This window comes from Macaca thibetana, chromosome 13 (assembly GCF_024542745.1).
Source record: "Macaca thibetana thibetana isolate TM-01 chromosome 13, ASM2454274v1, whole genome shotgun sequence".
In the NCBI taxonomy this organism is placed as follows: Eukaryota; Metazoa; Chordata; class Mammalia; order Primates; family Cercopithecidae; genus Macaca; species Macaca thibetana.
This window is the reverse complement of record NC_065590.1, coordinates 96,952,798-96,967,303: the sequence shown is the minus strand read 5'-3', so window position 1 is coordinate 96,967,303 and position 14,506 is coordinate 96,952,798.

Below are 14,506 nucleotides of genomic sequence, written 5' to 3'. Positions count from 1 at the left end.
ACACCCGAAAGGTGGTGCCCAAAAATATTAACTACCATACTGCATGTGGGGTTTGTGAAGTCGGGGCTGAGTTAACTTCTCAACTGTGGGGGAGCCACCCCTGGGCCTCTTTTCCCATTTGCAAAACAGGTGGGGCTAGAGGTCTTCCCAGCTGGAGTTTTTGCTTTGCTCTCCCTCATCTGACCTGGCCTGTGTGGACTCCAGCACAGGTTTGGATTGGTCCCTCTGTCTATAAAGGCCCTTTCCTGACTCGGAATCCCACCCACTTTGATAAAGCCTTTTAGAATTAATGACACCCATCCATCCCCAAACGAACCAATTATTATTCCTTGTACCTCATGCCACTGCCATTCAGTGAGAAGAGAGCAGTTCTCTTGTCAGGTGCCGTTTTCCACCTGCATTTTAATTCAGGAAGGTGGGGCACTGAGCCAGATGGGAGGCCCCTCCCTCTGCAGCTTGGGTTTACTCTTAGAGAGGAAAACTGATAGATGAGTAGATCTGAAGTGTTGGGCAGTGATGGGGCAGCAGAGAATTCTAAGGTGGGTGGGAGTGATTGGGAGAGGCCTCATGGGGGAGATGATGTTTCCTTGGTGGAGGAGACTGGGACTAGTGTTTGAGGTGCTGCTTCCAATTCCTGTGTTCTCATGAAGATTCCTTCCCGTGCTGCTCGTAAGAGAAAGTTGTCTTTGAGGGCACAGGTTTTTATCTGTCTCTATATTTCTAAGCATAAGGCCTCCAAGGATTAGGTATTTAAGTGACTGGTACATGGGGAAATAAACTAATTGGAACTGAAGTATTTTGGGGTGGATGGTATCTTGGGTAAAAGTGTGTTCTCTGTCCCAGAGGAACCTAGTAGAGAGCTTTGCTTTTACATCTAAAAGCGTTCAGTGAAGGTTTGCACCTTCAGGTTGGCACCAGGCCTATTGTAGAAGTTCAGGGCAGCCAGGCTTCAAGAAGATGACCAGCTACTGGGACAGCCTCCCTGTGGGTGGCCTACAGTCCTGTTCTGCTCCCTCCCGCCCCATGCCAGCTGCCATGCTCTATAGAACGTGTCTCCCATGCTGCCCAAGGAGGGCCTGCAGAGAGTTGAGTGGGCAGGCGGCTGAGTCAATTGCCCTGGGTACTCATTAGATGCATCCTCCCTGGCCTCACCCCCAGACCTACTGAATCAGTCTGGGGGTAAACCAGGGACCCTGTAATCTTAATGGGAGATCTCAGACATTTGAGATCGGGTGGGATAGACTCCTAACATAAAGTTCAAACCAGTGGACTTCAGTCCTGGGTGTGAATTATAATCACCTGGGGCTTTTAAAAGCTACTAAAGTCTGGATCTCACTTGTGGAAAAGGCAGCCCTGCTGAGCTTTAGCATTATCTAGATGTGTTTTCTGGTGTGTTCTAGACATGCTGCGTTAAGAGTTACACTTCATTGCGTGTGCACATTCAGGGCCCTGCCCAGCTGCAGTGGCCAGGCCTGGCTGCTAAGAGCAGACCTGCAAAAACAAACCTCCCTTCACCTGGTACTGCTGTGGCCTCTGACCTGAGGATTTTGTCCTGCAAAGGAGGAACCAGATGGGTGTTCTTAACTGTCACCTGGCCAGGGAGCTAACTGGCTGTGTTTTGAGGATCAGTGGCCCTGCCAGTGTTGGTCTGGAGATCCTGATAATGGTTTAACTTCTCTTAGCAAGACAGGCACAGGCCCAGCCCCTCATCCGTGAGTGGCTGCAACTGGACTGCGTGGCCTGGCCTCTTCCAACAGTCCCTGAGTGTAGAGGGGCTACCCTCCTGGTGTCTGTCTGGACACAGAAGGGAACACATCAGTGGTGTCTCCCTGCCATTCCCTGGAGGGAATATGTCACATCAGGATTTTTTTTTTTTTTTTTTTAAATCATGAGAATAGCTAAACCCATTGCTGCTTAAGGTTCAATAGTCATGTTCACCTTAGCCTTGGCTCTAGAGACGAGTGGCTCCAGCAAGATGGTGGACTAAGGAACCAAACTCCTGCTTCAAACACCTGCCCATGATAAATAGCACAGTAAAAAGTTAAATAGGTGGGCCAGGCATGGTGGCTCACGCCTGTAATCCTAGCACTTTGGGAGGCTGAGTCGGGCGGATCACCTGAGGTCAGGAGTTTGAGACCAGCCTGGCCAACATGGTGAAATCCCATCTCTACTAAAAATAGAAAAATTAGCCAGGCGTGGCGGCGTGTGCCTGTAATCCCGTCTACTCCAGAGGTTGAGGCAGGAGAATCGCTTGAACCTGGGAAGCGGAGGTTGTGGTGAGCTGAGATTGCATTCCAGCCTGGGTGACAAGAGTGAAATTCCGTCTCAAAAACAAAAAACCAAAACGGTAAATAGGTAATCACCTCCTGGGAAAGGAGAATGACCTCTTTTGGGAACAAAGAAAGTGAACATGGAGGCCCCGGAGCTTGTAGCAACCTTCAGAGTGGTTGTTAGTCCCTTAGAGAAATTAAACAGGCAGGGGCTGACATGCAATTGGATTTGGAGGGAGAAGTTGATCTAAACCAGGGGAGGAGTTGGGACCAAAACCTCGGCATAAAGCTAGGCGCCCCAGTGTCAAAGGAACTAGAAAAAAACCCCATTGGCACAGTGGGGAGGATGAAAGTTTTAATCCTTCTGGATTCTTAAAAACCTTCACACAAATTTGTGGTCTAGGAACTACTCAAAGATAAATTAATCCCCAGTATTGATCCCTAGCCTGGTCGCACAGGATTCTCACAGGTCGGGTTCACAATTCTAAATTAGGAACTCAGATAACACAACAGATTAAAGAAAAAAAAAAAAAAAAACGGTATGGTGAAGAAATAGATTTTTGGATTCAGGTAGAATGGGATACAGCATAACTACTAGAGTTCAGGCTCTTAGAGCTCTTTCAACACAGCTTAGTAAGATTAGACATAGCTGAAGAGTGGACTTGTGAGTTGGAAGGGATGTATCTAAGGGAATTATTCTAAAGTAGATGGAAGAAAGCATGGAGATAGTGGACACGCAGTGTTTGAGGAGGTAATGACTGGTGACTTTCCAGAATGGACTCATCCTTGGGCTCAGGAAGTCCACTAGGAATCACACATGAGAAGCAAAGACACATTTATTCCTAGGCTCATTTGAATGAAGCTGCAGAACATGAACAGAAAGAATAACCATTAAACGAAGGTTTCAACAGAAGCCAAAAGATTATGAAATCATATCTTCAATGCTGAGGGAATCATTGGATGAAATTATTATTCAGAAAGAAGTAAGATACATTCTCATGCCAAGGTTTTACCATTCACATCCCCAAAACAAAATAATTCCTAAGGAATTGAGCCAAAAGAAAGGATGGTGATGAGCAGAGAAATTGGTTGGTCCACAGTGAATTGATAGAATCACAAGGAAGCTGGGTATCATGGTGCCTGCCCGTGATCCCAGCTACTCACAAGGCTGAGGTGGGAGCATCACTTGAGTCCAGCCTGAGCAACAGTGAGACCAAACTCAAATGGAACTAGAATAATGGACACTGCAGAGGGATAACGAATACTAAGGTCTTTGTACTATTAGGCTTTGGAGATACAGTTTAAAGTTTAAAGGTGACCACTGGAGGCATTCCAAAGTGGGGGCCCTGGTCAGGGAGTGGCATGCGTGCGGGTGTGGGATGTGTTGCAGGGGGGTTAAAGCTTGATGGGTTTAGTAGAAGGTGGAAAGGGTTGGGGGTGCAGCAGAGAACAAGTCGATGGAAAGTACAAAATAAAATGGTAGAAATAAAAGCACAGTAGATGTAAATAAACTAAGTTAAAACTCTTCAGACTCAAATTCTAGCCATAAACAATTGCCAAACTAAACACTTAAGAGTAAACAATTACTATAGGAAAAAGACTTTAAAGCAAAAAGCCCCTTAGAGATAGAAGTTACTGGCTTAAAGAATTGTTCCTCTGGGAACACACGATGGTAATAACTGCACCAAGCACCATGGTCTCTGCAGTGTTTGGGTGTGACCTCAGCCCTGCCTCCCCAGGGACTGATGAGTCCTGGGCTCAGGCTCAGAGTGATGAAGCGGGGTATTGTCTTGGTGCTGCCATATTCTCTTTAGTCATGTGTTTTTTATTCATTGTCCTCTGGCCCTACACACGGTCCCTGGGTTTGCTTTTATGCCAATTGCCGAGAATCTTCATGGCTCTACTGGCAATTGCTTGAGAGCTCACATTCCTACCAGATGTGAGAAGATGTTCCATCTTCCTGTGTCCAGACAGTACCACCAAAGTGCAGGGCTGGGCCAAGCCTGGATGGGGTAGGGTGTGGTCAAATGACTGCTCACAAGTGGATGGTTTGGATTATGCAACGTGGCCACACTGGCATCTCAGCAAAGGGCAGAGGGGTTGAGGCCCAGATGATACCAGGTGAAAAGACAAGACAGGTTTGCAGCACATGCTGCGATGGAGATGCTGGGGCCTCCTAGTCTGGGGCAGGCTGAGCCTTCCTGGGTGTGGGTGGGCCTCCGCCATGTAGGGTGCTGTCCTTCCAAGCTTTGGCAAGATGGAATCTTTGTCGGGTGTGGATGTGGCCTTGAAAAGGCACGCTCTTGCCTAGAGGCCACTGATTGACCCCCTGTTGCCCTTTATCAGAGGCGTGGGTAGCTGGGTGTGGTGGCTAGTGCCTGTAATGTCAACACTGGGAGGCCAAGGCGGGAATCCCTTGCTTGAGGCCAGGATTTCAAGACCAGCCTAGGCAACATAAGGAGACCCTATCTCTATAGAGAAATTTTTAAAAATTAGCCATGTGGGCCAGGCATGGTGGCTCACGCCTATAATCCTAGCACTTTGGGAGGCCGAGACGGGCGGATCACGAGGTCAGGAGATCGAGACCATCCTGGTTAACACGGTGAAACTGCGTCTGCTAAAAATACAAAAAAATTAGTCAGGCGTGGTGGCGGGCGTCTGTAGTCCCAGCTACTCGGGAGGCTGAGGCAGGAGAATGGCGTGAACCCAGAAGGCAGAGCTTGCAGTGAGCCGAGATTGCACCACTGCACTCCAGAATGGGCGACAGAGCGAGACTCCATCTCAAAAAAAAAAAAAAAATTTAGCCATGTGTGGTGACATGCATCTGTAAGTCCCAGCTACTTAAGAGGCTGAGGCAGGAGGATCACTGGAACCCAGGAGGCAGAGGCTGCAGTGAGCCATGCTTGCACCACTGCACTCTAGCCTGGGCAACAGAGCAAGACCCACTCTGAAAAACAAATTCCCTGGCCATAGCCCCTGGGATTCTAGTCTCCGTATAACCAGAACCCCATGAGCCACACTTTAAGGCTTTTACTCTGGGGGTGGGGGGTATAGAAGAGAGGCCAGGGGTTTGAGGGTAGACCTGAAGCCTCATGACATTCATTTTCTGAGTCTAGCAAATCCTGAAGTCCACATCCCAGATGTTTCACAGAAGTCAGTCAATACATTCCTGATAGGATAATGTTGATTTTCCTGCCACATGCAGTCAGTTCCACCCCAACAGAATTCAGTTGATCTGCACAGCCACCATGGGGCAGAGATGACCGCCCCCATTTTACAGATATGGCCGGGAGGCTCAGGGAGGCCATGTGCCTCACAGAGGACTGGCCTGCACAAAAACCAGTGGTTGACCCGAACTCGAACCTGTCTATATTCGTCCTCTCACTGCATGTGCCCCTCTTGATGGGAGAGCAGGCACCTGCCAGCCCCATGCTGGTCTGCCCAAGGAATGGCTCCTGAAACCACCAGCTGGCCAGTGAGCCACGTGGAAGGGTTTGGTCATGCCTACCCTCATCCTGCCCTTCCTCCCTGGTCATTGCACTGGTAGTGGGGGAGGGTGAGCTCTGCTTTGCCCCTTGTCACCGTGGCTGTGGGGATCCTGTCCAGATGGGACTAGGGGCTCTCTTACTGTCTGTGCATCACGAGTGAGGGCCACTTTCAGTTTGCTTCTACCTGGGACGCTCTGGGTGCCATGCTAGAAAGGTAGCTTATGGCCACAAAGGCAAGTCCAGGGACAGGTACTGATGCCCAAATGGAGCCCCATGCTTAGGAATGGGGTGAGTGGGAAGCAGTAGCTTCCCTTGGAGGTGGAAAACAGGGAGGTCTCAGTTTCCAGAAAGCCCTGGGGCAGCAGCTGCCTGGGTGAGGTTTTCCCTGAGCCCGAGTCTTCCCTCTCCTCTACTTCAGGGGGTCCAGCCTCTCCTCCAGAAGGGCTGCCAGGACGAGATGGGATTTGCTTTGGAAGGCTGGGAATAGGTCCTGCAGCTGCTCTGGTCTTCCCCTGGACTGATGTGGGTCCCAGTGGTACTGAAGGGCCCTTCCAGGTCCTGTTAGTGCAGGGGCCATTGCAGCAAAGGGCTGACTTTAGGAACCATCACCTCCCTCTTTGTTTTGTTTTGTTTTTGAGATGGAGTCTCGCTGCTACGCCCAGGTTGGAGTGCAGTGACGTGATCTCGGCTCACTGCAACCTCTGCCTCCCGGGTTCAAGTGATTCTCATGCCTCAGCCTCCTGAGCAGCTGGGATTACAGACTCCTGCCACCACACCCGGCTAATTTTTTTTTTTTTTTTTTTTTTTTTGAGATGGAGTTTCACCTTTGTTGCCCAGGCTGGAGTGCAATGGCACAATCTCAGCTCTCCGCAACCTCTGCCTCCCAGGTTCAAGCGATTCTCCTGCCTCAGCCTCCTGAGTAGCTGGGATGACAGGCATGTGCCACCACGCCTGGTTAATTTTGTATTTTTAGTAGAGACAGGGTTTCACCATGTTGGCTGGGCTGGTCTCGAACTCCTGACCTCAAGTGATCTTCCCGTATCGGCCTCCCAAAATGTTGGGATTACAGGCCACTCCACCTGTCACCTCCCTTTTGAAAAATTGACTGCCCTTGGAGCCAGTCTCACTGCTATGAAACAGTTGGGGACGTTACATCACTGCTCCCAGCCTCAGTTTCCACATCGTGAACTAGGATTTGTAATCCAGGTTCAACAGGCTTGTGAGATTTTAGATGAGTGAAGCGCCTGGCATGCTTTCATAAGCAACTTTTTCACATACCATTCGGTTTGCCCATCTAAACAGTATGGCTCTTGGCCAGGTGTGGTGGCTCACGCCTGTAATCCCAACACTTTGGGAGGCCAGGGTGGGCGGATCGTTTGAGGTCAGGAATTTGAGACCAGCCTGGCCAATATGGTGAAACCCTGTCTCTACTAAGAATACGAAAATTAGCCGGACGTGGTGGTGGGCACCTGTAATCCCAGCTACTTGGGAGACTGAGGCAAGAGAATTGCCTGAACCCGGGAGGCGGCAGTTGTAATGAGTAGAGATTGTGCCATTGCACTCCAGCCTGGGTGACAGAGCGAGACTCTGATTCAAAAAAAATAAAGGGTATGGTTCAGGGGTCTGTATATTCACAGGTATGGGCAGTCATCGCCACAGTTGAACATCTTGCCCACCCCAAAAAGAGAGCTTGTGTCCTTTAGTCACTCCCTGTCTCCCGTCTACTGCCTCAGCCCTGGGCAGCCACTGAGCCACTTTCTCTGGGTTTGATCTGGCACTTCTAAAGTAGAAGTTATTATTGGCAAAGGCACTGGCTCTTATTTCTAAGAGATCATTTAGAATGCCAGGGGCAGCAGAGGATGGGTCTGCCTCGCAGAGAGGTTTGATTTACATTTCAAAAGGATCTTTTCTGGCATTTTAGGCCACTTGGCATTAAAAAGAGATTTGTGGGGCATTGTCTGGAAGGGGACTTTTGCCACTGTGAGCTGGTGACAAGCTGACTAGAAGTGGGGGTGTCAAAGGCTGGGATCACTACCTTGGTGGGGGCACATGAGGGGATAGTTAGTGAATTTGGAGTCTGTTCTTCCCCCATCTGTCTTGGTGACCCTTCCCCTCCATCAGGAAAATGAGGTGCTGAGCCATCTCTGTGGTCTCAGCCTTCGGTTTTTTTTTTTTTTTTTTTTTTTTGAGACGGAGTCTCGCGCTGTCACCCAGGCTGGAGTGCAGTGGCTGGATCTCAGCTCACTGCAAGCTCTGCCTCCCGGGTTCACGCCATTCTCCTGCCTCAGCCTCCCGAGTAGCTGGGACTACAGGCGTCCACCACCTCGCCTGGCTAGTTTTTTGTATTTTTTTTTTTAGTAGAGACGGGGTTTCACCATGTTAACCAGGATGGTCTCGATCTCCTGACCTCGTGATCCGCCCGTCTCGGCCTCCCAAAGTGCTGGGATTACAGGCTTGAGCCACTGCGCCCGGCCAGCCTTCGGTTTTGCTCTGTTCAGGGAGTTTCAGAGAGCTGGAGTGTCCCAGGCCCCTTGGGAATTGGAAGCAAGTCCTAGAACTTTCTGGAACACAGAGAGTGGTCTGTTGGGCCTTCCTTTGCTTCCTCAGCTTCCACCCTCTTCCTTCACTCCTTTCTAGGACTTTCCTTCCTCCACCCCTGAATCCTCCAATGTTAATGGAGCAGGGGTCAGGAAACAGCCTGTGGGTGGGATCTGGTTCGCTGCCTGGTTTTGAACATACCAGGAGCTAGGAATGTGTTTTAAAAATCAAAAGAATGGCCAGGTGCGGTGGCTCAAGCCTGTAATCCCAGCACTTTGGGAAGCTGAGGTGGGCGGATCATGAGGTCAGGAGATCGAGACCGTCCTGGCTAACACGGTGAAACCCCGTCTCTACTAAAAATACAAAAATTAGCTGGGCGTGGTGGTGGGTGCCTGTAGTCCCAGCTACTCAGGAGGCTGAGGCAGGAGAATGGCGTGAACCCAGGAGGTGGAGCTTGCAGTGAGCTGAGACTGCGCCACTGCACTCCAGCCTGGGCGACAGAGCGAGACTCTGTCTCTAAAAAAAAAAAAAAAAAAAAAAAGAAAAAAAAAATCAAAAGAACATTTCGTGTTGCATGAAGATTCTATGAAATTCAAATTTCAAAGCCCATAAATAGCTTTGTTGGGGCGCAGCCACACTTGTTTGTTTACGTATGGTCTGTGGCTGCCTTCGCCATGGATAAGAGACTAGAATAGCTGCTGCGGTCTGTATTTTCTATCTCTGTCTTTACAGAAAATACTTGAGCTCTGAGTAAGGCCTGACCTTGTTCCTGAGGGCTCTGTAGTAGAGCTGATGGGAAAGTAGTGGATGGCATTGGTGGTGGCTGAGCGAGCAGGGTGCCCTCTCAGAGAGCCGGTTATTAATGGAGTGCTAACCAGTCACTCTAGATGAGAAATGCTCAGATCACATTTAAACACAAGGAAAGCTGTTTACAGGAAAACGGTAAAATAGCACAACGTAAAATTATGGTACACTGTGGTTATGCTGTCATAAAAATGTGTACGTATGGATAGAGAAGAAGGTGTCCCACGTGGAGAAATGAACAGGTATCTTAGGGGGCGGGTTGGGAGTAAGAGCAGTTTTTCTTTCTATTCTATTTTTCTGTTTAAATTTTCCTGTAATGTTCTTATAATAAGTGTTGATCACTCGCAGCCACCAGGGGAAGCAGCCACCCAGGCAGAAGGCCGTTCCGGGTCTCAGGCGGGCTTTAGGGAGAGGGACCCCGAGCTCTGGACCAGGGTTAGGAGGAGGTGCCCCGGGCATGTGGAGGCTGGCGGCCCTCGCTCCTGTGAGCTGGTGGCTGGGGCTGCGTCTCGCCCATGTTGCTGTCATGTGCAGGGCCCATGTGAGTTGTGTGTCTGCTCACTATTGTGCTGTAGCCTCTGAAAGTTGCTCAGGAGCTTGGGATTTCGTGGAGAAGTGGGAGTCAGTTGCTTCTGTCCAAAGGGTTCGGCCAATGGGGGCCATTCTGAGTTCAGAAACCTCTGGTGTGGAACCCAATGGATCCAGCCAGGCCCAGCTCTGCTGTTAACCAGTTGTGTGCTCTGGGACTCTGGTTAAGTCTGCGGGTGGCAAAACTGGCACCTCCCATCCCATCTTCCCTCCATCCCTCCCCCCCAGCCCCGTGTCTCACTCTGAGCTTCAGGAAGTTGGTGCCACCTAGCTACGCTCACTGACACGCATCTCGTGCTGTGCTAAGATGCTGTCCCCATGTTTAGTGTGCCCTCTCCAGGGAGACTGCCAGTGCTCGTGGGCGTGCATCTTCTGCTTCTGCATCCTCAGTCACTGTCAGCAGAGGCCTGGGCACATGGTGGTGGACAGTGGCTATTATCTGTGGTTGTGCTGGAATGGAGGAGGCCTGGTGTTTGGTCTTGGAGTCAAGAGTGCGTGTGCTTAAGAATTCCAGGATCACACGGAGGAGGGTGTGATTAGGTCTGGGAAGCGGGGAGGCAGGAAGAAGGGCGAGAGACCTCGACCTGTTCTTGGGAAGGAAAGAGCAGGTGAGGGTGGGATTCTGTTCCAAGCACAGGAAACAGCACCAGGAGGTGGTCATGGCCCTGGGGCCAGGGCTGGGAGGCGCTTGCTCCAGCATGCAGTGACTGAGCCCTCCTGTATGCACTGCTGCAGGTGCTGGGAGACCGTGAAGTGCAAAGCAGATGAGTCCAGGCCCTCGGGGAGACAGCATGCCAGTGGGGGAGACGGAGACCAATCACCTACCCAGTGTGCAGTAAGTCAGACGGTGACAAGCTCTGAAGACAAGGAAAGCAGGGAGGAAGGGGTGGGCTGTCCCCTGTGCTCTTTCATGTGGGGAGACGAGAGGAACCAGAGGATGTGGGGATCGACCACGTGGTTAGGGGAGGAAAGCGTGTTTCAGGCGGAGGGTGAGCAAGCGCAAAGGCCCTGCGGCAGGCACGTCTGTGACCGGTCAGAGCAGAGTGAGGGGTGGGAGATGGAACCGGGTCGGTGGGGTGTGTACATGGCAGGTCTGCAGACCCAGGTGAAGAGTCTGGATTTCATTTTTAAGGGGATGAGAAGCTCGGGAAGGTCTGACCAGCTTTACATCTTGAAAGGGAAACCCCTGCTCCTGCGTGTCAGCTGTTACTCGGGGTTCGCCAGTGGAAGCGAGAGGCAGTCGCAGCTTTCAGGTGAGAAATGATGGCAACTCGCACGGTGGGGGAAGAGGGGCCGCTGTGGAGGTGGTTTGGGGGGCCTGTCACCTGCTGTTCCCCAGCTCAGTGAACAGTGCCCCCACGCACCCCTGCCAGGTCAGAAATCCAGGCACTGCCAGCCTCTGCCGTTCTATGTGTGGTCAGGCGGGGGAGCCTTCGCCCTCCCATGTCCCTCGTCCCATGGCCCAGACAGCACGGTCCTGTGATCCCCCTCCCATTCCAGTCCTCAGCACAGCCATATCCCTCCAGGGCTCAGGCCCCTACCATGGCCAGACCCCCCACCCCACCTTCACCCTCCCCCAGTCCTTTGCACACATAGCATCTGGAATGGGCAGCACTTCAGACGATGTGGCTGTGTTGCATAGGCCTCTCCCCTCACCGCAGCTCTCGGCCCTGCCTGAGCCCAGGTGCCTGTAGGCTCCCCACTCACCTCTGCCTTGAACCTTCCTGAGTCTGAGCTTCCTTTTTTTGTTTGTTTTGAGACAGAGTCTCGCTCTGTCTCCCAGGCTGGAGTGCAGTGGGGTGATCTCGGCTCACTGCAAGCTCCGCCTCCCGGGTTCACACCATTCTCCTGCTTCAGCTTCCCGAGTAGCTGGGACTACAGGTGCCCGCCACCATGCCCGGCTAATTTTTTGTATTTTTAGTAGAGACGGGATTTCACTGTGTTAGCCAGGATGGTCTCGATCTCCTGACCTCGTCGTGATCCACCCACCTCGGCCTCCCAAGGTGCTGGGATTACAGGCGTGAGCCACCGCGCCTGAGCTTCTTAAACACCACATCCTCTAGCCTCCTGCCTTCACACAGACTGTTCCCTGAGCCTAGACTTTGTCCCTGCCCACCCGCTCCTGATCCTTCAGGTCTCAACTTAGAGGTCACTTTCTCTAGGAACCTCCTCAGACCCAGTGAGGCCGGATTAGGGGCCTCCTGGGAGCCCTCATGGCCCCAAGTGTTTACCACTTCTCTTTTTCATACTATCCAAAGTGTACAGAATCGTACACTTTTCTGATGCCTTGTTCCAGCTGTGAGTGCCCTGAGGACAGGGATGGGGTCCATGTCCCCCAGTGTGCTCAGTCAGCAGCTGACCGGGCACTCTCAGTGTTGTTGAATGAATGAGCGAGTGAGTGACCTGCCCACAGGGGAAGCTGTTGTGTCTGACACGGTAATAAGCAGGTTGCACTGGGGGAGGCTGGTTGCGATCATGACTGGAGCCCCTGGCCCCCAGAGTGGGGGTCATCAGTGGGGCTCGCTACCTCTGTCCACTGTTTTTTTTAATTTTAATTTTTTTTTATTTGGGGTCTCACTCTGTCACCCAGGCTGGAGGGCAGTGGCGCAATCTCAGCTCACTGCAAACTCCGCCTCCCGGGTTCACGCCATTCTCTTGCCTCAGCCCCCTGAGTAGCTGGGACTACAGGCACCCACCACCACGCCCAGCTAATTTTTTGTATTTTAGTAGAGACGGGGTTTCACCGTGTTAGCCAGGATGGTCTCAATCTCCTGACCTCGTGATCCGCCCACCTCGGCCTCCTGAAGTGTTGGGATTACAGGTGTGAGCCACCACACCCGGCCATTTTTTTTTTTTTTTGAGACGGAGTCTCGCTCTGTTGCCAGGCGGTGCAGTGGTGCGATCTTGACTCACTGCAACCTCCGCCTCCTGGGTTCAAGCACTTCTGCCTCAGCCTCTCGAGTAGCTGGGACTACAGGCATGCACCACCATGCTCAGCTAATTTTTGTATTTTTAGTAGAGACAGGGTTTCACCATGTTGGCCAGGATGGTCTCGATCTCCTGACCTCGTGATCTGCCCACCTTGGCCTCCCAAAGTGCTGGGATTACAGGCATGAGCCACCACTCCCGGCCTTTTTTTTTTTTTTTTGAGATGGAGTCTCACTCTGTCGCCAGGCGCCATCTTGACTCACTGCAACCTCCACCTCCTGGGTTCAAACAATTCTCTTGCCGCAGCCTCTCGAGTAGCTGGGACTACACGTGTGCACCACCATGCTCAGCTAATGTTTGCATTTTCAGTAGAAAAAGGGTTTCACCATATTGGCCAGGATGGTCTTGATCTCTTGACTTTGTGATCCGCCTGCCTCGGCCTTCCAAAGTGCTGGGATTACAGGCGTGAGTCATCGCGCTTGGCCCTTCTGCCCACTTTCTTCCCCTTCTTCCTCCTCCCCCGTCTCCACCCAGGCTGTCTCTGGAGTGACTGTGGATGCTGACAGAATGCATGTCCGCTTTGCCGTCACTGTTCATGCAGAGTGCCTGTTGGGGATTCTCCTGTAACCCAAAGGAGTGGCGGAAGGATGGAGCTTCAGGCGTTGAGGGCCAGGAAATGAACGCGGAAGACTGAATCCTTAGGGGACCCCAGCTCAGGGCCGGGTCTGGGGCTCTGTTCTGAGGACTGGGAGTGGGAGGAGGCGGCAGCAGGAGCCGGAGTCTGAGGCATCTCCTCACACTCTTCCAAGGTCAGAGACGAGGTCTCAGATCTGCTTGCTAATGCACGATTTATTTCTTTTTCAATTTCCTTTGGAACCTGTGCTGTGCAGATGTTCACATGATGTGGTGGGGAAGTGAGTTTTATAAAACTCTTGGCAGAGTACCATTTGGCATCCCTGTGGTTCTAGAGACTTCTGGGGCCTCAGGGCTGTAGCACCAGCTGCAGACAGCTGTCTGCCTTCTTACAGTGCTCAGCTTTTGGACCCAGCAGCTTTCTCAGTCCCGAACACGTGTGACCTCACGATTCTGGCCCTTCCACGCCAACAAACTGTTCCGGCGTGTAGGTGGAGTTCCTATTTTTAATAGCCAAGTTGTTGAGAAATTGTAGGGCTTCTACTTCCTTTTGAACGGAAGGGCTCTAGAAATATTTATATCTTTGCTTCTATAGAATCTAGGAGGTCATCTTCACCCAGGGAGGGTCAGCATGTGGAGAGGGTCACTTGGAAGAGGTCCCGCATGTGGAGAGGGTCACCTGGGAGAGGCCCCCGTGTCAGCCTGCACTTGCTGTCAGTACATGGTACGACATTGAGCACCAAGGGGCTTAGCCAGCCCTTTGAGGGAAGTCTCAGCTGCCCACTGGGGGAAGGGCGGGGAGGCATGAAAACAATGAGCCCACCGGCTGGCGGGGGTGACCGTGTTATGCAAAGTGTGCACCATGTAACATGAGCACTGGACCGGGAGCCCCCAAGGCTGCTGGGGAATCAGGGAGACACCAAAGAGGAGGTGGCCCTTCCCTTGAAGGGTGAAGGATCGGTAGGAGTGTGTGGGAGAGTGGAAGCTGTTGGAGGGGAGGGAGGGAGGGAAGGAGGCCTGGAGAGAGGAAGGAGGCTCTTGCATTCTGGGCGGGTATGGGAGCTGCTGGCAGAGTTTGCAGAACCCAGTGGCTCAGTGTAGTTGGAGTTGGCTGTGGACCAGGTGGGTGGGCAGAAAGGGGCCAGGTATGGAGGGGTTTTTTAGTGCCATACTGAGGGGTCTGAAGTCCATCCCGAAAGTTGTAACTGGGGAGTGGCACGGTGGTGGGTTAGAGCCATGTCATTCAAACTCCCTCAA